We start from the raw sequence: 6,267 nt of genomic DNA, 5'->3' as shown, positions 1-6,267 counted from the left end.
TTTTGAGAACTTGAACAAATTCTAATGAGGATTCTTTGGACAGCTAGTTTAAATTTAGTGATTGTTGTGTTTTAGTAATCTCATTTTGATGATGGGAACTTGATTGCTGAGCAGATGCAAACTCTATCAGTAACCCTTTCTTATATGATCTATGATCTGTTATGTTGCCTCTTTGACAAGAGAGTCAAATTGGACAATTCGATCCATCATCTAGTCAGCATTGTTGGACATTGGAGCAGGCCTAATCTATAAGAAGGTATTAATCTTTACAATTTTTTTGGTTATTTTGGGCAATTATATGTCTTCCTACGGAGTTTTGACACCATTTAGCATATGTTTGAAACAAAGGAGAAAGAAAAGAGAGCAAAAAGGTGGTTGGTTAATATACTAATTAAAATTTACCAAGAACTTTTCAATTCAATTAGTTGGCACATTCTGATGATTTGGATATAATGTTTGATCTCAAGATTCTCATCTAAGCATGATCAAATTTTTAATCTAAAAAAAATTATATAATTTAGGTTAATAACTAATTTGTTTTTTTTTTTTTTTTTTTTTTAAGTTTATTTTGATATTCAATTATTGGTTAAGTTTAATATGATCAATCAACTAATTGATTGTTTAATTTAATCCCTCAACTTTTAAAGATCATGTCAATTTCTCTTTGAGTCTCATGTCCATTTAATTAATACGAAATCAGTCATTGAAATTGATTTATTTTAAATTTCTAACTTTCTATAATAATATTTTTAACTGTGTTCCATTTTATATATCTATCTAATTTCATTAAAATTATTTATGGAGAGGAGAATTTAAAGATGAATTTACTTGGTTTTGAATTTGGAGGACTAAATTAAATGACACAATAAATAGTTAAGGACCCAAATTGAACTTATCCTTTATTTGAAGGAACAAATTAGTAATTTAGACTAGGTTTTAAATTTATACCTGTAAAATTGTAAAAGCTTTCCTCCTTAAATTACGATTTAAATTTTGTTAATTTTCTTAGAAGAAAGACAGTGGCTTTATCATTTCTACTAATTCATGGCAAAAAGTTTCTTGGGCTTTTTGCATGCTTAGCCAACTGTTGCCAAGTAATCCACACATTTCTCTTTTCATGTAGTGTGGATCAGAGATGGTCGTGGCATTATGGATAACTGAAATCTCAGCCCTTTCCTCCACCTGAGAGAGCTTCTAAAAGAGCTTGGTTACAAAGAAGTGACCTTAATTTCGCTGCTTGATGTGAGTTCAAATTCTTGGAGGCTCTTACCATGTTTATATATAGTTGTGCTAAGGGTAGAACTTGGTTTTGCAATATTAGTATTTGTAACATATGTTTACACATGAAATATTCAATTAAGTAGCGACAATGATATAGTCTTACCTAGGTGAATGAGCTAGCATTTCACGTTGAGTATATATAAATAGTCACTTGCCATTAAAATAAGAAAATTTATAGTAACTATACTAAGTTTACCCTAAAATTTATAGTATTCTTAGCATATTCATGTCTGATGTCTGAATGCAACCATCTAAATACACTAATCAAATGCTTGCCAAACATCACTTTTTGAATGGACCATATAAATCATGGTCATTAGACTCATTACTAAGTTTGGAATTTGCACAGATTTTGTTTGCAGTGATATTTACATTCGCCAGGATGGGATGTGGGCTTATCTCATTACGTGACTTTGGCTGCTAACAATCCATTTCTCATAAAGGTATGCTACTATGCTCTATGTAGCGATGAATATAAATTAACTTGTATGTAAACTTGTTTTGTTTGGTTGTAACTTCCTCAAATAATTCATTTGTGTTCATCATGTTGTTTAGGTAATGGCATTGGGCTTGCAATTGGTTAGTGCTTCTGGTTTTACAAAAATCGCAAGCGATGGTGAAATACAAATTGACAAAGAGGGCTAGTAAAAAGTCGCGTAAAACCTATTTGAACCCAAAAAGACAGTAGCTGAAGTGTTCAAAATTCTAAAAGATTTTGAAGAAAACAACCTCATAACAATGGAAGAATGAAAAAACTAAAGTATTAGATTACCTGCTTTGGGGAAGATTTTGAAGCCAAGGGACAAACTGGGCACCTCCAATCTTGAACAGTGAGAGAGGCTAATATTACAGCTAAAATTGCATGAATCGTTGAAACAACTCGGTTGCAGAAATCAAATGAAAGCTTAGGGAAGACCCTCCTTGTCAACAGAAATATTGTTGACCATGAAATGACTCCAAACACAACTAAATTGATAATTTTGTCTTCCATGTATGTACTTTTCTTAGCAGAATTTGGCTTTAAACAAAGGTACCCAACTAAAAATATTTCAGAAACAAAAGAAAGAAGTCAATTGGTTTCAATCAAATGCACGTGCATGCATTACTAGTGTTTCTATTTTTTGCTAATGCATTATTAGTGTTTCTCAATAAGAAATTCTATATTAAATATAATGGGTTTCGTTTGTTTTTTTGCCAAGTATATAAAGGGTTTAGTCCTTGTAACTTGTAAAGTGCAAATTTAAAATAGATAGCAATAATTTCTAGTTAGGACTTATTTATTGGTTCGTCGCAATCAGAATAAGAATTAGGTGGTAGCTGTGGTAGGTTAGTTTAGTTGTATGGTGTATCAGTAGTCTAGACCAAAAATGTGCTTCTAATAATTTCTGACCATAAACTTGTGAAATATATAGATTGTTGCGTTGTATAGCCGCATAGCCACATGCTACTATCAAAAAAAGGAAATTTATTATAGGGTTATAGAGTCATAGTCATAGATGACATTTCTGTTTTTTTTTTTGAGAAAGATGACATTTCTGTTTTTGTTTTTGGTGAGTACTATTAATTGGGAAGACATTGACCTTATTAATGTTTTCCATTTCATGTGCTTCTGGAAATTTTTAAATGAAGGGATATAGCAGGTGAATCATTTCCAGCTAGGCTGGGAGAGGATCCGATCTCTCACGTCTCAACAATGAGCTCCCGCGTCCCGACATGTCTAAAACTTGTTTGGTTGAACTTATTTTCGTATAACATTTTCATACTTCTACATAATAAACTAAATACACTGATAAAATAAACTTATGGTAATGCACACCTTTTCTTTTTGAGGGATAGGGTTAAGGTACGGTAGTTTGTGGGACTTGGGAGTCTTTTTCAAGGATATGTATTGCTCTATATTTATGGTGGCAGTTCTTTGGTATTTCTCCTATAAAAATAAAATAAAATAAAATAAAAGTTATTGTGGTTTATTTTTGGCCCTAAAAGTATTTGGGATGATTTCATTTTAACTCTTTATGTCTCAAAATTTTTATTTTAGCATTCTCAAAAAAAAATATATATATATATATATACATTGGTAATTTATGTTTAAATTAATTTTTATATTAACTCTTTCATTTGTTTTTGTTAGTAATTTGACGGATAAATGCTCTTCATATTGAACTATTTCATAAAATTCTCGATCTAAATTGTTGTGAAATGCATGAATTTTATTATTTTACTTTTAAAAAATAGGATGAGTTCAAGTTACACATAATGTAATTTTAAAGAATGTTACAACATTTAATAACTTTTTAGGGAATAATAATTTGAAAATCTCACTGATGAATTATATGTTCCATATGTTCGTAACATGCATACCAAATTTTATGCCAATCAGACTTTATTTACTACTAGTATTATGTTCGTGCGATGCATGGCTTAATAAAAGAATTATATATATATATATATATATTAAAATATATTTTTTTTATAATATAATTAAATTTAATAACAAATAAAATAGTAAAAATATTTTAAAGATTTAGAGGATCCGATCTCGCAAGTCTCAACAATGAGCTCCCGAGTCCCAACTCCCGACATGTCTAAAACTTGTTTGGTTGAACTTAATTTCGGATAACATTTTTATACTTTCACATTAGCATGACCTATAAACTAATAAATACACTGATAAAATAAACTTATGGTAGTGCACACCTTTTCTTTTCGAGGGATAGGGTTAAGGTACGGTAGTTTGTGGGACTTGGAGTCTTTTTCAAGGATATTTATTGTTCTATATTTGTGGTGGCAGTTCTTTGGCATTTCTCGTAAGAAAAAAAGAAAGAAAGAAGTTATTGTGGTTTATTTTTGGCCCTAAAAGTCTTTGGGATGATTTCATTTTAACTCTTTATGTCTCAAAATTTTTATTTTGGCATTCTCAAAAAAAAAAAAAAAAATTTGTAATTTATGCTTAATTTAATCTTTATATTAATTCTATTGTTTGTTTTTGTTAGTAGCCTGACCAATAAATGCTCTTCATATTGAACTATTTCATAAAATTCTCGCTCTAAAATGCTCTAAAATGTCGTGAAATGCATGAATTTTATTGTTTTAGTTTTAAAAAATGGGATGAGTTTAAGTTATACCTAGTGTAATTTTAAAGAATATTACAATATTTAATAACTTTTTATTGGAATAATAATTTGAAAATCTCACTGTTGAATTACATGTTCTATATATTCTCAACATGCATGTCAAATTTTATGTCAATTAGACTTTACTATTTGATCCATAAACCTCTTTGATGCATTATTTTAAATTACAAAAACTTGAACTTTAAATATTTAATTGATGCAATAGTTATTAATATTTGAATATCTTGAAATTTTGTAAGCATAGAGAATAAATAAAGAAAATGTAATTCAACAATGAATTTATTAAAATTGAAGGAAATAAAAAAAATTAAATAATATAACATTGCTTAAAGACACTAAGCAAGCATTTGGATCTACATTTTCTCCTCACGTTCAGCGTTTGCGTTTTATTAACGCTGGGACCCACACAGGCACACTACAGTAAAACAAAATAAACGTGTTTTCCTTCTTTTTTGATGCACGCGTTTCAGCTTTTAAAAGTTGACACAGTATACTATTCATGCATTGTTTATGGGACCCACAACTATTTTATTCATAAAAAAATATTAAAAATGGGTCTCACGATACTATTCACATATTTAAAAATTATTTTACTACAGTGTTTTTAGTTTTCAGCAAAATAAGTTGTATTCAAACGTACCCTAAATGTAACTTGAGTGGCGTATAACAATGCACATATTACAAAGTAAAATAGACAGCATAGCTAATATAAAAATAGAATCAAATATAAATTAATGTTGAAGATTTTAAAAAGTAAAAGATCAAAAAGAAAACAATCACAGATCTTAAGGTCTTTTCAGTGCAGGTCCAAGAGGGCACTGGAGAGTCGAGAGAGCTATTATTATTATTATTATTTAGAAAAGCTATTATGTTTATTAGTTAGTACGATAATTATGCCTTCGCAAAAAAAAAGACACAAAACTAGCTCATGAACTTCAGCCAAAAAAAAAAAAAAAGACTAGTTCATGAACAGACCAACAGTCGGGTACATTAATATTATCGATTTAAAAAAAAAAAAAAAAAATTTGTGGTGGTAGGTAGAGGAGTTGGAGGAATCGACGGTCAATCAATGCCGGCCAATAATTGAGATACACTAGTAATTAATATCAATGCATTTATGTTAAGACCGTTGGGCGAACAAAAACTAAAAGCTATGGCTATTATTCGAACTCTCTCGTTCATCGGGGAAAACAAGTTAGAAACTCATCATCCAAGAAGCATATTCAAAAGGAATTTGGATTTGATTAATGCTCGGATGTTCTAAAGGCGTTCCTTTAGAAAACAGTTTTAGATTTATACACTACATCTCAATGTAGAGTTCAAGCATAATCCAAGTCATCGAAGATGTAATGACAAAATTCAAGTTTTTCAAAGGAATCTTGTTTTAGCGTGCGAGTAAATAATGTAAAAAATTTAGAAATACACCCAAACACATAGTTATTTTGTGATTGGTGCATACATTTTGCTACAAGTATTCGTGATTGTCTCATGTATGAGTGTTATAATCTACTCATAAATTGACACGTAAACATGTTGTGAAATTGGATGTAAGTTTGGGTGTGTCTGAATAGTTTTAATGTCTAACTAAAAAAGCATAATGTGATTATAGTAATTAACTTAATTAATAAAGTTTTTTTTACTAAAAAAAAGATTAGTAAAGTTTTCAATTTTTATGCACCAAAAGTAAATTGATGTTTTAGCCTAATGATAAAAAGTAATTATTTATTGAGCATATGTTCTAGGTTAAAATTATATTGTATCTCTAAAAAAATTATAAAAAAATAAAGAAAAGAAAGAACAACACAAAGGAGATGATTTTAAATCTCTTAATCTCTTTTGTTTTTAGTCAATG

At 29.3% G+C, this 6,267-nt stretch overlaps 1 pseudogene; it reads left to right on the top strand.

Annotated features, from left to right (window-relative positions):
- The first annotated feature begins 86 nt into the window (after window positions 1–86).
- On the top strand, window positions 87–1,969 carry LOC136061182 (uncharacterized; annotated as a pseudogene).
- The last annotated feature ends 4,298 nt before the right edge of the window (window positions 1,970–6,267 follow it).

Source organism: Quercus suber, unplaced genomic scaffold (assembly GCF_002906115.3).
Source record: "Quercus suber isolate HL8 unplaced genomic scaffold, Cork oak 2.0 scaffold_833, whole genome shotgun sequence".
Lineage (NCBI taxonomy): Eukaryota > Viridiplantae > Streptophyta > Magnoliopsida > Fagales > Fagaceae > Quercus > Quercus suber.
Note: the sequence above shows the minus strand (reverse complement) of the source record. Positions and strands in the feature narration are given on the sequence as shown.